General features: G+C 36.2%; 1 pseudogene; it reads left to right on the top strand.

The window, feature by feature from the left end:
* Window positions 1–15112: 15112 nt before the first annotated feature.
* On the top strand, window positions 15113–19801 carry LOC120121592 (annotated as a pseudogene).
* Window positions 19802–22248: the final 2447 nt, after the last annotated feature.

The raw sequence follows: 22248 nt of genomic DNA, 5'->3' as shown, positions 1-22248 counted from the left end.
GATACCTTTGTTAAGCCTGGAAGTAGCTTTTGCTCCACAAGGACTTTCATTCCTTGTTCTGACATGTGTCCAAGTTTCTGATGCCATAGCATTGCCGAATCTGAACTACATGAGGCAACAGAGGCTTCTGCTTCTAGCAAAGTCTCTCCCTTCAGCATGTACAAGTTTGTTGCTATCTTTTCGCCTTTTAGCACCACAAGCGCTCCACGGAACACCTTCATGATTCCTTTCCGTGTCTCAATCTTGCTTGCATTATTATCCAACAATCCGTAGGATAATAAATTTTTCTTCAGGCCTTTCACGTGCCGTACATCTCAAACAATTTTAATTGTTCCATCATACATCTTCAATTTGATGGTTCCCACACCAACGATCTCTAAGGCATGATCATTGCAACTATACACAGATCCTCCTGAGACAGGTTTATAATGATGGAACCATTCTCTTCTTGAGGTCATGTGATATGTCGCTCCCGAATCAATGAGCCATATATCTGCAAATCTTTTTCTGCCTTCCACGGTGGTTGACGTTTCACAGCATAGAGCATCTCCATCATCTGAAGTGTTTGCGGTATTGCCTTGTGGATTGGAGTTTTTATTTAGACTCCAACAATCCTTCTTCAAGTGACCCTTCTTTCCACAGTGGTAGCACTTTAAATTCTTCTTGCTCCTCGACTTCGATCTACCATATTTATGACTGCTGCTTTGGCCACGTTCTGTTGATCTCCCTCTCATCGTTGCCAACGCTTCTGCTTGTTGCAGATTTACTTGTCTGTCTTCCTTGTTCTTGAGCCAATTTTCTTCTTGTAGAACAGCAGCTGCAACGTCATAGAAGACTAGACTGGTGACATTACTGTTTGTCAAGTTGATAATGAGTTGATCGTACGAATCCGGTAGACTTTGAAGTAGAAGTTCAGCACGATCTTGTTCTCCTATTTTACAGCTTAAGGATGTAAGCTGAGAAAATAAGGTGTTCGGTGTATTTAAGTGCTCCGTCACTGAAGTAGATTCTGGCATACGGAGAGTGTACAATTTCCTCTTAAGGAAAATTTTATTGTGCAGTTATGTGGCCTCGTACAATTTGATGAGATGATCACATATCTCCTTAGTTGTCTTATTCTCCTCGATGCTTGACAATACTTCATCTGCTAATGCTAGATGAAAGTTTGCCATAGCATTCCCGTCCATCTCGTTCCATTTGATGTCATCTGCGAAATCTCCGACCTTTCATTGATAGCCGCTAGACACCCGTCTTTCCTTAGGATGACATTCATCTTCAATTTCCACAATGAGAAATTTCTCCCATTGAATTTTTCAATATCAAATTTCGTTGCCATAGCTTCTTCTACGGATAGCTCCCACTATTTCAATATCTTGAATAGTTCTCTGGAACCTTCAAAGAATAGGTAATAACTTCTTATTTTCTTATGTTGGAGGATCCACCTTTTGGTGGCAACCACAAAGACAATAAGCATATATTACACACTCTAATCTAGTTCTGATACCAATTGTTGCGGAAGACGGCTATTGGATAGAGCAAAACCGCAACTGATAATTTGAGAAAATAAAAATGAAGATAAAAAGAGACACAAAATTTACGTGGAAAACCCCTAAATAAAATAGGGTAAAAACCACGGGCAACGGTAGAAGAATTTCACTATGAGAAAATAGGAATTACAACCTCTCTCATTCTACCAAGGAGAAAATAATGATAATTCTCTCTCAATAAAAAGGAGAAAACAACTCTCAAGAAACTCTCTAAATTCTCTCTAGTATTGGAAGAAAGCTAGAATGCTTTGGGATGGTTTTGAAGCTAAATGAGATATGGTATTTATAGCTAAATCTTAAGGACTTAATCTTGTAAATACCCTAAAGTTTAGTGACTAGTTTATAATTTATCCATACAAAAAATAAAAAATTATGCACCTACTTTCGGTGCCTTAATTGCACCGAAAGGTGCTTTGACATTCTACATTCCCTACATAGCATTACTCGATCTTATAACACAAACAAAGCTAATACCTGCAAAATCCACACAGTACGTCTAGGGCTTATCCAATTTTAATCTCCTTCTGAGTCACTGACTCTGAAAGCACTTTAATTGCTCTTGTGCGACACTAATACACATTGTCTAAGATGTTCCATGTTGCGTATTAAAAGTTATTTGTTGTCAATTATAGTTGCACCAGAATTTTAAATTTTATTACTGTATGGTTTTATGCTGATAAAAGAATTAGCTTAAATAGGTGAGTAACTAAGGTTCAGATAATTAAGGTAGCATTTATTAGATTGGTGTAGCTTTGAGTATTAATAGGTAATTTAAATTAAAAGATAAAAGTATCTATAAGTTATGTTACATTCTGAAAGAAAAATTTAATTTCGAATAAAGAAGGTATAATTGACAAGAACAATCGTAAATTACAAGTACAAACTGTAAATAAACATAAACTAATTGTTATCTCATGGATGTTTTTACAAAATATTAATAATTAGTATCGAGCTCAACCTTAAAATTCAAATCCTTCAGTACATGGACAAATACAAGGGGCCAAAATGAATTTAAAAATATTTGAGAGTTACAAGTGTTATTTTTCTATTAAATCAATTTACAATTACATAAAATTTTAAGAGAATATGTACATAACTAATATTCCATTCAAGGGGCCAAGGCTACTGCCTGGCCCCCTCTAGCTTTGTCACTACATTTTTCTTTTCACCTTGGAACTCCACTAAAATAAAGTCCTTAATCAGTTCCAAGCTTGCCTTCCAACTTGTGGACTCTTTGGGGAAATATCTAGGGGTTCCCGTAATCCATAAGTGCGTTAAGTACTCCGATTATGATTTCATCCTTGACAAAATATATGCTAAATTAAACGGTTGGGCTGTTCAGACTTTATCCTTAGTTGACCGCATCACCCTTGTTAAATCGGTCTTAGCTGCTATACCTATTTATTTCATGCAATCGTGCTCGTTTCCTAAGCAGGTTTGTAATGACATCGAAGCTCTCATTCGCCGATTCATAGGGGATATAACTCCACCGACTCTAAAGCATTTCTTGTTAATTGGGAACTTGTTTGTCAACCAATGGATAGGGGAGGTCTTGGTTTACGCAAAACATACGAGCATAATCTGACATTTCTAATGAAATTGGGTTATGCTTTGGTCACTAATGTAGACTCTTATTGGATTTCCTTGCTTCGCAAGAAAAATAAAGTCATGAGACTGTGCCCATCCATAATTGTCTGATCAAACCGCTCCCTACCCTGGCAAGGGTTTACAAATATTTAGGATAAACTAAGACAAAATATTGCTTGGTCTATAGGAGATGGCCACAGCATCAGTCTTTAGGATGATACTTGAGTCCTAGCCCTTGGTCCTGTTCGAAACCACGTCCTCAGCCCTATTGTGCTTGACGAGAATGTTTGTTTCTTCAACTTAATATCTATTAATAGCCAATGGAATGAAGAAGCTCTCTCAGCTATTTTTGTTAGCAATGGAATTCCTCATATCCTGGGCAGGGTTTCAAATCGTGGTCGCGGTCGCGTTTTTGGTTATTTCGGATTTACCGTGATTGCGGCCGTCGCGGGTAACTTGAACAGCGGCGAAACCGCTATATCGCGGCCGAAATCGCGGTCGCGGACCGTTTTTTGAAACCCTGATCCTGAGTATAAAGCCCTCATCAAGCTATGATGGAGATGCTGCTTACCTCTAGTGATAGGTGCCTAAACAGTAGTTCAGTGTTAAATCTACTTACTTAAAACTTACCCAACATGGTTGGAATGACAAAAATTTTATTTGGTATTCTATATGGCATTTGCAGGTTCCATAAAGAGTTTACCTATTCCCAAGGTTTTAAAAAACGGTTCGCGACTGCGATTTCGGCCGCGATATAGTGGTTTCGCCGCCGTCCGAGTTACCCGCGAAGGTCGTAATAGCGTCCGCGATGGCCGCAATAGCGCCCGCGACGGCCGCAATCACGGTAAATCTGAAATAACCGAAAACGCGACCGCGATCGCGATTTGAAACCCTGCATATTCCTCTGGAAAGCCTATCACTGCAAATTGATGACGAATTTTGAATGATCAAAGAGAGCTTTTATTGATGACCCCTCTTGATTGGATTGAGAAGCTTTACACGAAATCACCATCCATGTGCTCCGAGACTGTCCCTTGTGTTAGAATTAAATCATATGATAATTACTCAAGATCAAATCATACTAAACCATCAAAAATAAAAATACTAGATGCCGAAGTGTATCTGAATTAATTTAATTGATGAGTTGAAATTTTTGAATCTTTCTTTGGTTGAATCATACTAACCTCAAAAATAAAAATACTAGATGCCGAAGTGTATCTGAATTAATTTAATTGATGAGTTGAAATTTTTGAATCTTTCTTTGGTTGTGATTTTCCAAGAAGATAGGTTTGCTCTTACCATAAAAACTCTCTGAATGAATAAGAGTAATACAAGTTAACCTGTTTCTTGAGACCACTAGTTCTTTATATAAATTGAATATTAGGTCAGTCTATTAAGTATTTATAATTATGCCCCTCATCAAATTATAAATACAACTTATGATATCTATGCTTTAATTCCATGACAAATTAGTACCCATGACACATGTAACATATTTGGTCACTTAATTTTATGTCACACTTTATGATAACATTATACATTATACATATGTACACACAATTATGGATTTTAATCCAACACCTTGGCCCATTCACTTTGGCTGAAAATCATTCCCACCAATTTTTTCTCTCAGGATTTATGTGGTTGGATTGAGAATAACCTTACTGACCCCTTCTTCCTAACCAATGTTAATGCTCCTTGGAGCCTTATTTTCTGATAATGATATACAATCAAGTTGAGAAAGTCAAGAGAGAAAATCAAGGGATTTTCATGTTTGACTATTTCTTTGTAATTATCTGTAGTATCTAGCAGTTACTCAATTTATTTTGTTTCTTTTTTATTAGTAGCAAGTTTCCTTCTTTTGTGCTCACATAATCTGTATATATGTTGCCTATATCAATAAGAACAACATGTCATATATTTCTTCATTTTATTATCTCCTTCATGGCATCAGAGCCACGATTTGTTCTTTGATCTCCAATAAGCCTCTCAACCCCCTAATTTCAATGGCTAATGATAATAACCAAGTCATCATCCCTAATAACTAAGAACCCACAAAACTGCTAACCATGATCACTATCCATAACTCCTTTAAACTCACACCCACCAACTATCTTTCTTGGAAGGCCCAAGTGGAAGCCATTCTCATAAGCTACGACTTATAAAAATTCATTGATGGGTCCCACACTACTCCTTCACCCATCATCACCGCCAATAATGTTATCTCTATTAACCCGACATACCAGACATGGCTACGTCAAGACAAACTATTATTTGGAGAACTTTTCGGAACTCTTTCACCCTCTTTAGTTCCTCTCATCACCCAATCTAAAACCTCCTATGAAACCTGGAAAGTCCTTGCCAACACCTATGCTCACCCATCTCGTGGCAATATCAAGCAACTCAAAGGCCATCTTAAAAATATTACCAAAGGTTCTCAATCCATTACAAACTACATGCAATCCATTAAAATGCAGGCCGATGAACTTGCCACTCCCGATAAGCCTCTTGACCATGAAGATCTAATCGAAAAAAATACTTGAACGCCTTAATGAAAATTATCAATCTATCATTGATTCTATCAATGGCCGTGATTCCACCATATCTTTTGATGAACTCCATGAAAAACTCATCAATAAAGAATTGTCACTTCGCAATAAGACAAGTCCCTTACCTCTACCGGCATCTGCTCATCTCACCAATGTTCGCTCTACTCCATGGTTCGCTACCAATCGGACTCATAGCCTCTATGGTTTCACATCCATACACACTCAAGATATCATAAGAAGTTCTCCTAGCAAAACTCGAGATAATCGTTCTCCTGCTCGTCCATTCCTTGGTCGCTGCAAATTGTGCAGTACTCAAGGTCATGTAGTCTCCTGCTGTTCTCTCTTCCGACAACAGTTTCTGCATGTGCAACCACCTCCTCGTCCTAACAACTCATCACAGTATCGACCACCGTCTCCTAGGCAAGCTCAAGCGAATATTGCAACCACCCATTTTGTAACATCCCAAAATCAGAGCTAGTGACTAAAATGTAAATTTTGGAAACTGTGTGCTCAATTTCGAAATTAGTCAAAAATTTAGGTATTTAATTGGAAATTATATGAGTAGGATTGATTAGTAAAGATGGAAAGAAAGAAGGGTAAAATGGTCATTTGACAAGAAAGATTTTTATCTTTCTATTGGGGGCTATAAAATACGTGGAAATTAAGATAAAAATGAAAAAGAATAGTCTTGAGATAGGTAGAGCTATCTTATTCTCTTCCCGTTCTTTATGTATAAGGTGAGTTGGATTTAGTTTGCTAGTTTCTTTAATTTTATGGGTTCTTTTGATTCTTGAGTGAAAAGAAAGAGTAAGGGAATATTTAAGGTGGCTTAAAACTCAAGGATGAACAAGTTATAAGAGATTTAGTAAAATGAGTTTTTAGTGAATTATTGAAATAGAAGGAGTAAATGGATTTATAAGTTGAATTTGACTTGTCAAGGGTCTAATTAAGAAGTTAGAAGTGATAGAAATGAGTTTAGAACACATTGAAAATTTGGTATGATTCTTGAATTCCATGTAGATGATAGAATTTTGAAGGTAAAGGTGTGTTAAATGAGTACAAATGGATTTAAGTATGTATATTTGAGTTAAGAATATGAATAGGGTTAAATTATGAGATGTTTGAGTGAATAAGAGTGAATTTTCGGGCTTAAAAATGGAAATCTGGGCAATGTGGTATCGGTACATGTTGATTGGGTACCAATACTACAAGGCCATTTATGAAGAACTGGTGCATGGGGTATCAATACATGTATGAACAGTATCGATACCATATGGAAGAGGTATCGATACCTATGTAGAGGGTATCAATACTTGGGAAACTTCAAAGCTAACTTTGGTATCAATACCTGGGTAGGGTATCGGTACCCTAGCTTAGAGGTATCGGTACTTGAGGGTGGTACCGATACCAGTTAAGTTGAAAAGTGAGATTGGAGTTTTATTTAGTTGTATTGATATAAATTGTATCAAGTAATTCGAATCTATATATTCATTAATTCCATATTCGTGTAGATATCGATCGAAAGAAAAGTTCGGATAGGCTATCAGATTAAGATTCGCAGGAAAGAACAAGAGCTTGGTAGTGTCTATTGAGACCCAGGTGAGTACATGATGATAGGAATAAGTTATGCCATATAATTAAGACTTGTGATAATTCAAATTCCTATATTAGGTTGTATGAGTATGTGAATATAAGCATCTAGGAATATGAGGCTTAAATGTATCTGAGTCTATGCATATGTTAAAGGTAAGTGCATTTCTATATGTGATATGTGTGAATACAGGTAAGTGATTTATATGAATATATGATAGCATGAGAAAAAGAATGATTAGGATTGTATACTATGTGATGTGCATTTATGTGATAATGATCTATGAAACAATACAATAATATTACCTGAGTTATTTGATAATAAGTCATAAGATTACATGCATATGTAATATAAGTTATAAAATAAGAAAATATGTATTTATATGTATATGAGAGGATATAAGAACAAGAAACAAGCCAAGTGATATGTGAATATGAAATCATATGAAAACGTGACATGAGCTACGTGATGACATGTTATATAAATACAAGAACTTGTGATATGAGATATGTGATAAGAAAATATGAGACTCCAAGTGAGTATTACACGAGATATGCGATAAGAAGTCATGAGCTTATATGTGTATATGATATGAAAATGTGAAAGTGTGATAACATAATAATAATGCACATGTTATGTGTTATGAGAGCTAGGGATATAGTTGGCATACCAAGAGTCAAGGGTTCTACGTGGTCCTTCGGGACATGTGTTCTATGTGGTCCTTCGGGACATAGTGGTCCTTCGGGACAAATTCTATGTGCCCTTAGTGGGAATTATACGAGCTGTGGTGACAACATATGTGCACAACCTCTATGTACTCACATACTATAAGTTCTCAAAAGTATACATGGTCTTTAAAGATAATAAATAACTTGTTATGATATTATATGGGTTCCTTTGTGAAATGGTATATGTGCTATATAATGTGTATTAATGATAAGTTTAGGATTATATGGTAATAGGAATAAGGATAATAATATAAGTGCATATGTGTATTTGTTATATGATATGATATGTGCAGGTGTATGATATGATAATAGTAAGTGTTCATGCTGTGTTAATAATGATTTATGTATGTATACAAGCATTGTGTTGTGTTATATGATATATACATGTATTTGTGAATTAGTTATAGTTTATATTATGTATTTACATGTCTCACTAAGTCAACGACTTAGCGTGTGAATGTTTCACACGTAGGTTTAGATCAAAGAGGAACAAGACAGGTCAGTTTCTCATTATCGAATGTCAGATCAGAAGAGAAATGAATAATATGTATTAGGTTATAGAGAATGTTGTTGGCATGTAATTAAATATTTGAATTGTATCCGCTCTGATAAGCTTTGTAAACTCTTTGATCTAAATTGTATAAACTATGCCTTTTGATTTAGTAAAAGTTTAAAATTTAATGCTTTTGGAAAAGGTAAATGTTTTGAAAAGTTAATGTGACGCCTCATACTCGTATCCAGGTCGGGTACGGGTTGGGGGTGTTACACATCCCTCTAACACTACATGGCTAGTTAACAGTGGTACCTCACATCATGTCACAACTGACCTCAGCAATCTTGCCCTCCATAGTCCTTATGATGGCACATATGAAATTTTGATCGGCGATGGCTCTGGACTCCCCATATCCCACACTGGTTCCACCTCTCTTACCACTCCCTCTCACTCCTTTTCCCTATCTAATGTTTTATGTGTTCCCACCATGAAACGTAGTCTTATTTCTATTTCTCAATTTTGCATGCAATACTTCCATTGAGTTATTGCCCTCTTCTTTTCATGTGAATGATCTTCGCACTGGGACAATCCTTTTGCAGGGTCAGACTAAGAATGGTGTATATGAATGGTCGCTCTCTACTACTCAGTCGCCTTTAATCATCTTTTCCAGTGTCAAAACTACTTTTTCCGAGTGGCATCATAGGCTAGGTCATCATTCTTTGTCAATGTTCAAAAGTATTATGTCTTCATTTCATTTAGATGTCTTCCGTCCTTCCAATTTCAATTTTAATTGTAATTCATGTCAATGCAATAAAAGTCATAAATTACCATTCTCTACTTCTACTCCACTTGAACTTATATTTACTGATATATGGACATCACCAGTCTACTCTGTTGATAACTTCAAATACTATGTTATCTTTGTCGACCATTTTACCAAATATATATGGCTTTATCCCCTTAAACACAAATCTGACACGCATGATGTCTTTGTGTGCTTCAAGGCCCTCGTCGAAAAATTCTTTAACCGTCTAATCATAACTCTATATTCTGATAATTGGGGGAATATCGAGCTCTCTCTTCATTCTTAATTATCAATGTAGTCTCACATCTCACTTATCCACTTCACATTCCTGAACACAATGGGTACTCTGAACGTTGTCATCGTCACATTGTCGAAACAGGTCTTTCTCTCCTTACCCATGCATCCATGACTCTATCATATTGGCCTTTTTGCCTTTTCTACTGTCGTCTACCTCATCAATCCTTTTCATACACCAATTTTAAACAACTTTTCACCATATCTCAAACTCTTTGGCACATCTCCCAATTACTCCAAACTTCGAAGTTTTGGATCTCTCTACTATCATTGGCTTCGCCCATACACTTCCTACAAACTCGAGTCTCACTCTTCTCCTTGCATCTTAGTTGGGTATTCCCCACTCAATGTGTCTATCTCTGTCTTGACACATCTACTACTCGTCTATACACTTCTCGACATGTTTACTTTGTTGAGTCCATTTTTTATTTTGCCATTTCTCAAACTTCTCTTTCTCGTTCCACTCCATACACTATTTTTGAGTGGTGCTCTATGACTTTACCAGTCGTGACAACACGATCCTTGAATGTCGGCTCTACTCCCTCACATAATATGTCTGCTCATACCGCCCCAAACCAACTTCAATACCTAGCTCAAAATAATGCCACCCGCGTCCCGCCTACACCAGAGCCCGCCAATCATTCTAGTGAAATCGAGCATGACCTTGCTAGTGACCCACCACCCTCGTCTCCTCACAATGATCCTAATCCACCTCCCGGCCCCTCAGCCTCACCTCGTGTTATAGTCACTCACTTCAAACACAACATCCATAAACTAATTCAAAAGCTTAACCTTACTGCCTAACTCCAACTATCTACCCTTGAACCCACCACAATTACCCAAGCCCTCAAGGACCCTAAGTGGTGACAAGCTATGTCTGAAGAGTTTGATGCTTTAATTTGTAATTGGACATGTCAACTAGTGTCATTTTATCCCACTCAAAATTTGGTTGGTTGTAAGTGGATCTTTCACACCAAATATCTACCTAATGGCTCTATTGATAGGTACAAAGCTCGATTGGTTGCTAGAGGCTTCCACCAACACCCTAGAGTTGACTACTCTGAAACTTTCAATCTAGTCATCAAACCTACCACTCTTCATCTTGTTCTCAACCTTGTGGTTAGTCAGGGTTGGTCACTTAGAAAACTTGATATCAATAATGCCTTCCTTCAGAGAACTCTCACTGAGGATGTGTTTATGTCTCAACCTCCGGGCTTTATTGATTGTGACCATATTTATCATGTCTGCAAGCTACACAAGGCTATTTATGGCCTCAAGCTACCTCCCCGTGCTTGGTACCGTGAGTTGCACCAATTTCTTCTTCTTTCTGGCTTCGCCAATTCAGTTGCCGACACCTCCTTATTCATCTTCAACGATCTTTGCACCACTCTTTATCTTTTAGTCTATGTCGACGATATCATTATCACTGGGCATAATGTCGACGCTACACAGGCCTTCATTCAACAACTCTCTCAGCGCTTCTCTCTCAAGGACCTTGGCCCCTTGACATACTTTCTTGGAATGGAAGTCACCTCCCACAACAATGGTATTTTCCTCAGTCAATGCAAATACATTATTGATCTCCTTAATATAACTCACATGAGTGAAGCCAAGCTTGCTCCTACACTACTAGCAACTAACCCGACTTTCACTTTACAATCTGGGACTCCACTATCTAATCCGACCGAGTATCGAACAATTGTTGGTAGCCTCCAATATCTCTCACTCACTCGGCTCGATGTTGCCTATACGGTGAGCAAACTCTCTCAGTTTATGCATCAACCAACCAGTGACCACTGGAATGCGGTCAAGCATCTATTGAGGTATCTCTGTGGCACCTTAGAGCATGACATCACACTCTGTCAGACCTACCCACTAGCGCTTTATGCCTTTTTAGATGCTAATTGGGCAGGTAACAAAGACGATTTCACCTCTACTAGTGTATACATAGTTTATCTCGATCACAATCTTATTTTTTGGAGCTCCAAGAAACAGCGTACAATGGCTCAATCTTCCACTGAGGCAGAGTACCGATCGGTGGCCTCCATAACTGCTGAAATTCGATGGATTTGCTCTCTCTTTACAGAATTAGGTGTAACTCTTCCCCAACAACCAATTATTTATTGTGATAATGTTAGTTCCACAAATCTCTGTTCCAATCCAGACTTCCAATCGCACATGAAACATGTCGCTCATGACTATCATTTTATCTGAAAACAAGTTCAAAATGGTTTGCTTCGAGTGTCACACATCTCTACAGTTGATCAACTTACCGACGTTGTTACCAAACCTCTTGCTCGTACTTAGTTTGACTCTCTTAAGGTCAAGATTGGACTTACTCCACGGTCATTCATCTTGCAGGGGCATGATTTGGATATACAATCAAGTTGAGAAAGCCAAGGGAGAAAATCAAGGGATTTTCACGTTTGAATATTACTTTGTAATTATCTGTATTATCTGGAAGTTACTCAATTTATTTTGTTTCCTTTTTATTAGTAGTCAGTTTCCTTCTTTTGTGCTCACATAGTCTATATATATGCTGTCCATATCAATAAGAACAACACGCCATATATTTCTTCATTCTATCATCTCCTTCATTTTCTACTCCTTAGCTTGGCTCCTTTGGAAAAATCGCGATAACCTAGTGTTCTACCATACTGATCACTCCATTGAAAATACCCTCTCTCATGGTGTTCATCTGGCAAAGTTATATTATGTTTGCACTCTCAAACTTGTTACTGCTCCCACTAAGTTGCCCTCCCTTATCCAATGGAAAAATCATTCGCAAGGTTGGTACACACTCAACATTGATGTTGTGAATTCCACAAGCTCGGGTCTTACCTCGATTTTCGGGTGTTATAAAGAATTACCACAACAATTCATTTATAGGTCTCCACAGACTGCCAAGCATCACATATACCCTTCAAGTTGAGTTGTGGACAATTTCCAGTGGTCTTCAAGTTGTTTGGTCTTCTAACTTTGAACTCCTCCTAGTCTAATCTGATAGCTCTGAAGTGATCTCCCTTGTTAATACAAATGAACTAATAAGGTCTCCCACGTCCCTTGTCCGAGCCATTACCTCCCTTAGACAACGAAGTTGGGTCACTAATTTATCTTGGATTTCTAGAGAAACCAATATACTTGTTGGTCAAACTGCATTTGGATCATGCCTTCTCCATTGTGATCTTGGATTATCCTTCAACAAAGTTGCTTGATTTAATAACAAGGGACATTATGGGATCCCTTATTGTAAACCTGGAAGTAATTAATCTCATGGCCTAGCATCATCAAATCTAAGAAAATAACATTAATTATAAATTTTTAAATATAACCATGGAAAATCTCACGTGCGACAACCTAATATACAGCTAAGGAAAGGTGCTGTCGGAAATGTTATTATTTTTTAACATTTCCGGTAAAAAAATTACCTAAAACATTATTATTTATACTGAAAATGTTATTATTGGGTGCTTTACCTGGTTTGTTAACATATCTGGCAAAACGCTACCTAAAACATTACTTTTTCTAGCAGAAATGTTAATATTGGACACTTTACCGAAAATGTTAAAAAACAATAATGTTTTAGGTAAAAAAATAATGTTTTAGGTAATTTTTTACCGAAAATGTTAAAATAATAATAACGTCTCCGGTAGCGTCTTTCCGTAGTTGTATATTAAGACTGTCGTACGGCAGAATTCCCCATATAACCATAGCTGTTAGGTTCAAGGATGGATTGGTGGAGGCGTATAGGGCAATCACCCCCTAAAATTTTAAAATTACTATATATTTTAGGTTTTTAATGTACTTTTATTGAAAACTTATTTTCACACCCTAGAATTTTATAAGTTCAAATTCGTCTCTCCTGAAATTTTAAAAGTTCAAGTTCACTCTTAACATAAATTCCTACGTCCGTCCCTGTTTGGATAATATATCTTTTAATAAAAATTCTTGTTGTAAGAGAAGTTTTTTTTTATTTATCTGGAATAAGTACAAGACAATATATATTCAAAGATAACTCTCAATCTTTTTACATTGAAGGCTCGCACCTCTGACATATATGGTGCTCGAACTCAGATTCTTAAGGAATAACAATAATAATTTTACTACAAAATCACTGTTACAAGAGAAATTTTATATTTTTCTTCGGCATAGCTCTCATCGTCCGATTTCATTTTGTTATTAATGCAAGAAAATTTTGAAAGATGTTTTTGCCCTTACCTAATACTGCCATTCATGAATATACCCAATGATTAGCTATAGTATTTTGGTCATTTGAACATATAGAAGGATGCTGGTAGTTTGGATCATTGAAATGACTTTGTACTGACCTTATCTTTATTTTATTCCGTAGTTTGCGTTGGTTTCCAAAGGAGGTCTTTTTAAATAACAATAATACCCCAGTTTTCAGCGAAATTTTATTGAAATTTATTTTTTTCATCTACTACTAAAAATAAAATAGTGAACACAATCTACACCTCAAATTCATTTAAATGTTTTTCTCCACCATAGACCACGAAACAAACAATGTTTTCTTTTATTATTTTAAAAAATTCCAATTTGTGTAGAATGATTTTAATCCAAAATATAAACTCAAACCTAAAATTTCTATTTAGGGTCATTCTTGTAATTTGACGATAATTAAAAATTAAAACCCAAGTCTTCGGTTTTTCTTCTATTTTATTATTTTACAAAAACAAATTATTTTCAAAAATCTAACCACTTATTTCCTAAAACACACGTTAATTTTTTTTCCTTTTGTCCCATTAAATTAGTTCACTATTATTTTTTATTTTAATTCATTATTATTTAAAATTTATTATTGATATAAAATATAAAAATATATTTAAAAAATTAAATTAAATATTTTATAAATATATATTTTATAAAATTTAATTATAAAAAATATTTATTATTATCAAAATTTAAAATTTTAATTTTTAAAAATATTAATAATAATGCAATCAGTGGGATGGAAAATATATTTAAAAATAATAATTAATTGTTATAACAAATAAATTTAAAATGTTATCCTTTATGTTATTTTCACAATATATATAATGTCATTCTAAATTTATCTATAGAGTATTTTAGTCCATAATCTTAAAAAATTGAAGCAATCTTAAGAAATTAAAAGTTTCCACCAACCAATATTTTGTAGACTTTTATTTTATTATCATGTAGCAATAAAATTAATTCAATTATTTAGTTATCACTCAATGAAAAAAATGAGGAAAAAACACATAGTAGCATATAAAAATGAGGAAAAAGTGAGGAGTAATAAAGAATAGCGACCTCTTGTCTCTTTTATGATATTTTCTCATCTCTTCGGGGAGGGGCCATGTCTATTCCTTGATGTTTTCCTGGGAAAATAGATTTTCATTTTGTTTAAATTTTTTACTTGTATAATTATTTTTGCAGCATATTTCACTTCTTTTGTCTTTAAGGTGACTACAGAAAACTTAAAATAAATAAAAAATGATAGAAAAGAGGTCACTGCTGCAAAGGAGAGAAAGAGACGACAGACAGAAAGGCAAACACACACACACTGGGAAAAGAAAAGAGGGAGGGAATTGAAGAAGCTTTCAATACAGTAGGAGAGACAACGATGTCTATGGGCTTTCATACTCTGCAACTCTAACAAGGTCTGCGCTCTGCCTATATATATATATACACACACACACTCTCAACATATTCTTTAATATATATATATATATACCCGAAGCTGAAAATGATTAGGAGGTTTACAACAAATTCGAAATGATTAATAAACAAAAACCCATTTCATAATTTTTTTTTTCTTTTTCATTGTTTCCCTTGACGGGGAACCTGATCCTCTTTTCCTTCTTTCTTTTTATGATGAATAACACTTCTTTTCAAGATGGGTGTTATTTGATTTCTTTTGTTTGTGATTAACATATGGATCCATTTTTTGGCAGCAAAAAAGGTGAAAGGAAGGTGTTGCTAGAGGGATCATGAAGAAGAAGATATTGGTATGGCAGTAGCGATTGTTTCTCGGCACTACACCGAAGTTCATCATCAAATTCCAATTCAGGAAGAGCAATAATTCTACGAAATTCTATGTCCCAAGATTATCACCACCACCACCACCAACCAGCTGGTATCTTCAGCTTCTCGAATGGATTCGAAAGATCAGCCATAAGCCACCAGGACCAGCAGCAACAGCAACTTCACTTAGCACAACAGATCCGGAGAGATAAACTGAGGGTTGAAGGCTTTGAGCAACCACCTCCGCCATTAGTAGGGATCGAGGAGGAAGAATCAAATGCTCTTCCTGTTTATGAAACACCAGGCATGTTATCATCGGAAATGTTCTATTTCCCTTCGGGTGTGGCGGCCACCGCTGCCTCGACCGAGTTATTAGACCAGCCTTTACAGGGTAATTATCGAGGGCAAAAACCACCCAATGAGTGGTACAGCAACAGGCAAGGTGGTGTTGTTGGGGGTTTGGGACAGTTAGGTGAATCGAAGAGCCACAATAACCGTGACAGTTTAGCTCAACAGCAGTTACCAAGCATTCATGCCGACTCAGCAGCTGCAATGCATCTTTTCCTGATGAATCCACAGCCAAGGTCACCGTCTCCTCCTCCTCCGTCAACTTCTCTTCAAGGGTTTAATGTAACAGGTCCGGGTGGGACTTTTCCACCTCAGTTCACTTTGGTTCCCGATAGTTCCCATGAAGGAGCTAACCCAATTGAAATCGGAGGTACTCAAGGCCTTTCACTATCTTTATCATCTTTGCAACACTTGGAAGCCGCAAAAGCTGAAGAATTGAGGATGGGAGCTGGCGGGTTACTGTACTATAACCAAGGTGGAGGGTCTTCTACCCCTCATTTTCAGTACAAGCATTTGCAAGGTGGAGTGGAACAAAACCATCAGGTTCAAGTTGGGTACGGTTCCTCATTAGGAATGGTCAATGTTTTGAGGAATTCAAAGTACGCCAAAGCTGCTCAAGAATTGTTAGAAGAATTCTGCAGTGTGGGAAGAGGGCAGTTTAAGAAGAAAAAACTCGGCAGAAACCCTAGTTCTAATCCTGGCGGCGGCGAAGGATCTTCTTCATCAACAAAGGATCTCCCTGCTTTATCAGCAGCTGATAGAATTGAGCATCAAAGAAGGAAGGTTAAACTTTTATCCATGCTTGATGAGGCATGTAACCTAATCTCTTTTCTCTATTTCCCTTCTTATTCTATCTCCTTCAAGAGTCAATGACCCAATAATCTTTTTTTAACCTCTCGTCACCACTCACCAATTTTTTTTATCAATAAAGAAAACCCTGATAGATCAAAGCCGGCTGGTGTAGTCGGGTACTCAAAAGGATCTTGTTGGTAGAATTTGATTAAGGCTTTTTCACTTTGATTTTTCTATTCCAAAAATCTGGGGCTATGCTTCTGTGACTCTTAGGCTGGTGCGACGTTCCTTCTGATATGGAAGTTGAATATTAACCCACTCATATTACATACAAAGCTTATGGTGAAGCTACTGCGAATAGTAATATTGGTTGTAGCCTATAATTGGAGAAAGAAGGTGTAGGATATTCTTTATTCCCACATCCCCATTAGCAATCATTTCACATTATATCAATCTTTGATTCATGTACTTACTTCTTTTGTGCTGGTTTCCTTAAACAGCAATCGAATAATGTAAAAATGAATTTTTGGGTGTTGTGAAAATCTCAAATTGAAACTTGCTATTCTCTTCTTTTCCAATGTCAAGTCATGTCATTTTTCATATTATTATATTTCATCGTGAACTGTGATTAACAACAATGTAAAACAAATGATGGTTGGTTGCAGGTGGACAGGAGATACAACCATTACTGTGAACAAATGCAAACGTTGGTTAACTCATTTGATCTAGTGATGGGCTTTGAGGCAGCGGTGCCTTACACCGCCCTAGCTCAGAAGGCGATGTCGAGACATTTTAGGTGCTTGAAAGACGCCATATCCGGACAACTGAAGCGTAGCTGTGAGCTGTTGGGTGAAAAAGATGGCGCTGGAACATCCGGCATAACCAAAGGGGAGACACCGAGGCTGAAGATGTTAGAACAAAGCTTAAGACAACAAAGAGCGTACCATCAAATGGGAATGATGGAACATGAAGCTTGGAGACCCCAAAGGGGCCTGCCTGAACGATCTGTCAACATTTTGAGGGCCTGGCTTTTCGAACATTTTCTCCACCCGTACGTTTCCCCTTCATTTCTCTCTTTACTTTGTCAATCAAAGACCCAGCAATTCTTTATTTAAAAAAGGGAAAACTTTATTAAAGCATCATATCACAGATGACACGCCTCCTTAACCCTTTTTTTACCGTCCCATATGGTCATAAACATACCCAAATGAACGAAAAGAAAACTTTTTTTTTTTCTTTCCTTTCTGTTGTTAATGAAAGTTACTGTGTTGATAATGAAAAGTTACTGTCATCTTCTTTACTTCTGCAAAACCTGCTGCTGCTGGTGTGTGGGATGATCTTTCTTTTTCTTAGATTCTCGCGCCATGCATGGTAAATAAGGAAAGGTTCAATCGCATCTATGGTAGTACACAAAGATGGGTGTCTCTTTATACGGTTTTAGGCAATGGATCTGATAGCATTCACTGGTCTCTTTCTCAGGTACCCAAGCGATGCAGATAAGCATCTGTTGGCTCGACAAACTGGCTTATCGAGAAATCAGGTTGGTCTTTTCTTTCACTTTCACTGCATATAATATTATTAAACATATTACAGACATATATATTTGCTAAAAACTGAATGGGGAAGAAACTTAGCAGATTGATTATATTTAAAAGGAAGAGTCAAAGTACACAAATAGATGAGACATAAAGTTTGCCATTCTCTCATATCAGATACTTAGTATGACTCCCTCCAACCACATCATAAAGCTCAATAAATACATCATATATATATATATATATATATATATATTTGAAGAGTTTGGTTATAGTTAAAGATGGGTAATTCTTAGTAAGTTAGGTTTTCTCTTTTTACAGTATTTTAGTTTGCATGGAAGGCAAATTAGACAGAAAAACGTGGGGGCAGCAAAGTGTGATATGAAAGACAAACACCTAATTCTAGTTCTATGTCTTTTATAATTTATAACTGGGTAATAAATACAGCGATTGGAGGGAGTCCCCCCTAATCATCACTGCTTTTTGAAGCTTTCTGTAAGAAGCAGACATCGTTCAGCAACATGTGAGGAAAGATATTATAGGCTTATGGCTAGCTGATGAATAGTCCCCTCTTAATTATTTATTACTCTTATTGTTTCTTGGGGTCCCTTTTTGGACCGGTTCATAATAGAACATTAGTCTAACGACGTTGGAACCACTTGTTTAGATTAAATTACACTTACAGTTTATAATATGCATGGTTTTGCATGTAATGTGTAACATTTTTTTTTGTCTTTAACTGTCTGGGATTTTAAATGCATTGTAATGAAGATGATGATTTTTTTTTTGCAGGTTTCAAATTGGTTCATAAATGCCAGGGTTCGGTTGTGGAAACCCATGGTGGAAGATATGTACAAGCAAGAGTCTAAAGAAGAAGAGGGGGATAATAAAGAAAGGAACGTAAAGGACAGCAAAAATATTGCACAAACATCAACGCTTTCAACAGCCCCAGTAGGCGCGGCAGGTGGCACATTAACACCACTGCCACCACCACCACCTACAGCTTCTACAACGACGGCAGCGGCAGGCAAAAGATCCGAAATAAATGCCATCGAAAACGACCCTTCATTCATCGCAATCAGTAAACAATGCTTCTTGGAAAACCAAGCCACCAACACCATTATTAGTAGTATTCCTCCCACCACCACCACCACCACAACTATTACTACCACTACTAATACCTCAACCGCCAACACCACTGCAACGGAGGTGGCGCCACCCATCTCCCAGCTTTTCACCTCCACAACCCATCATGACTCGGATATCCACCAAAGATTATTAGCTGGCGTCGATGACACGTTCCATCGTGGCAGCAGCATCGTTGCAGCAGCTGATTATGGGACCATCACTGGCAACACTGACATTGGTTCAACTCTCTTAAGGTTCGGGACCACGGCTGGTGATGTATCTCTCACTCTAGGCCTACGCCATGCTGAGAACATGCCCGATAAGGCTTCTTCTTTCTCGGTTACAGACTTTGGGGGCTGTTAATTTCAATCAAATATCCCATAGTATTATTCTCTTGAAATAGAAAACCAACATTAATCTCGTTCTCATTCCTTTTTTATAATAATTGTATAGTAGCTTGCTTTTACTATATAAACATAAGATTTTGTACCTTTATGCAACTTGGAAATATTCATGTTTTTGAGGGATAGAAAGGGAGACATGATTAGAACTGTTCTTTTAATTGTTAGGTATTGGAAGAAGATAGATTATCCTATATGTTCTTCCATTTTTGTTGTTTATGCTATAACGACAAACCTATAGTGACACTGCCTATTTATCACCTACCTTTATATACACATACAGGAACCAACACATACAAAATATGAACTTTTGGGTTATGTATTGGTAAGACAAATGATAGCAACAAATCTATGACTGAAAAAGGTCTCACATACAATCACGTGGTGTAACTGCAACCAATGGATTGCAAATGATGAACATGAATTTAAGGCTCGTCCATTTTGGTCACCTTTGTTAGGTATGAACATTGTTTGTATTAATGGTTTTATCACTTCCAATGTTTTTCTTCTATGTTAATTTCTAGTGCATTCTAGTCAGTGGGAGACTGTTTTTATTTAAAAAATATAATAGTTTATTTTTGAATTTCAAATATATTAAATCACATACAATCACGTGGTGTAACTGCAACCAATGGATTGCAAATGATGAACATGAATTTAAGGCTCGTCCATTTTGGTCACCTTTGTTAGGTATGAACATTGTTTGTATTAATGGTTTTATCACTTCCAATGTTTTTCTTCTATGTTAATTTCTAGTGCATTCTAGTCAGTGGGAGACTGTTTTTATTTAAAAAATATAATAGTTTATTTTTGAATTTCAAATATATTAAAAATGTATCTTTCAATGATGGTTGAATGTTTCAAAGTTCCTTAGTTAATTAGGTTATTTTTTTAATATATCTTAAATTTATATTTTGGATTTGGATTTATATCTAAAGTTGGTAATTATCTTTCTAATAATGACGTTTGAAATATTTAAAACACTTATATATTAAACACACTTATAAAAAGAAAAAAAATATTGTTTTCTATATAAAAAAATATATTCTGTTTTTAGAAGTGTAACGTCTTTATCATTACATTAAACACTTGTTAATTCAATTAGGAAATTATTGAAGAAGAAGAATTAACAGTTTGTTAAATGTTGACAAACGATTCAACTCTTAATTCCAACAACCAAATAATGAAATATTTATAAGAAAAAAGTACACCCATCACCATTAATTTTCTTAGGAATCTGTTGAGAAAAGAAGAGGTTATTACCTTGTCAGAGATTAAGCCTTGAAAAGGAGAGCGAACTGCCCCTAAAGTAATCTTTGTTAACCTAAACTTGTACTCAAATCGTTTTAGTCCCTCCCCAAATTCCTACAAAAAGTGTGTAACAAGTATATTTGAATTAGAGCCGAAGAAGAATAGGAGTGTATTTTCAATCAGCGAGTTCTGTCAGGACTCTCGGGAGACACTGTCATTGCATAATGATTCTTTGTTTGATCGGTTGACTGGAGAAACGACAACGACAAAGAAAACGAACGAGTATTGAAAAAAAGTGACAGTAGCCATTGATTTGCTCAGAAAGAAATTTCCTGGTATAAGTCGTTGTTAATATACATCCCCAAGCCAATTTACACACTGTGCAATGCCCTGCTAGCTAATCACACTGATAGGCTTTGTTGTTGTTGATATCATGATTTTTTTCATTACTTTATGTACCCTATATGGAATACATATCTTACCAACACTAAATATATGAAATAAAAAAGGTTAGATTTTGGTTCCTTGGAATCCAAAACAACTAATATGCAAAGCAACAAATACATTTTACCTAATACGTTGCTTTTCCTTTGAGAAAGCAATGTAAACACACATCTCCACATTTGGATTCACCTAGTTGTTTGTTCTGCTGCAACCATCAGTTCCATTTTAATCCACGATACTCTTAATTTCATGGGTCAAATCAATATTGTTGGACAAGAAAGGATTTTAAATAATAAATAAAAAGGGACTTCTGATATGATATTCCAGCGGCCAAAATAATTATCTAAACCTGCAAAAATACAAAACCTTATCAGCCCCTTTAAAACGTTTTACTGTCACAAACAAGACAGGTATAGCTAAGCAATGTCACTTTCAGCTATGGTTTCCCTTTTCTTGATTCGAGGGAGGGAGAAATGATTAGAAACAAAGTATTACAAGTAGGACCATGATGCTTTTTTTATTAATTGATTATTTGATAATTACGCTCAAACATTCCTTAATCACTAAAACAACTTCATTCTTTTTTTAAACGAGCACGTAGCATTTTCTTTTGTTTGGGTTCTTTTTTACCCTACATTGAATGCCTGATAAACGTTACTTTCTCAGCCGTTGGAGAGGGAGAGGGTGGTCCAATACATACATACATTGTCTGAGGACACAGTCAATATCATCTCATGATTCGGGCTTTA

Source organism: Hibiscus syriacus, unplaced genomic scaffold (assembly GCF_006381635.1).
Source record: "Hibiscus syriacus cultivar Baekdansim isolate YM2019G1 unplaced genomic scaffold, ASM638163v2 tig00110377_pilon, whole genome shotgun sequence".
NCBI classification, from domain to species: domain Eukaryota; kingdom Viridiplantae; phylum Streptophyta; class Magnoliopsida; order Malvales; family Malvaceae; genus Hibiscus; species Hibiscus syriacus.
The sequence above is the reverse complement of the archived record's forward strand: the minus strand, read 5'-3'. Positions and strand labels throughout refer to the sequence as shown.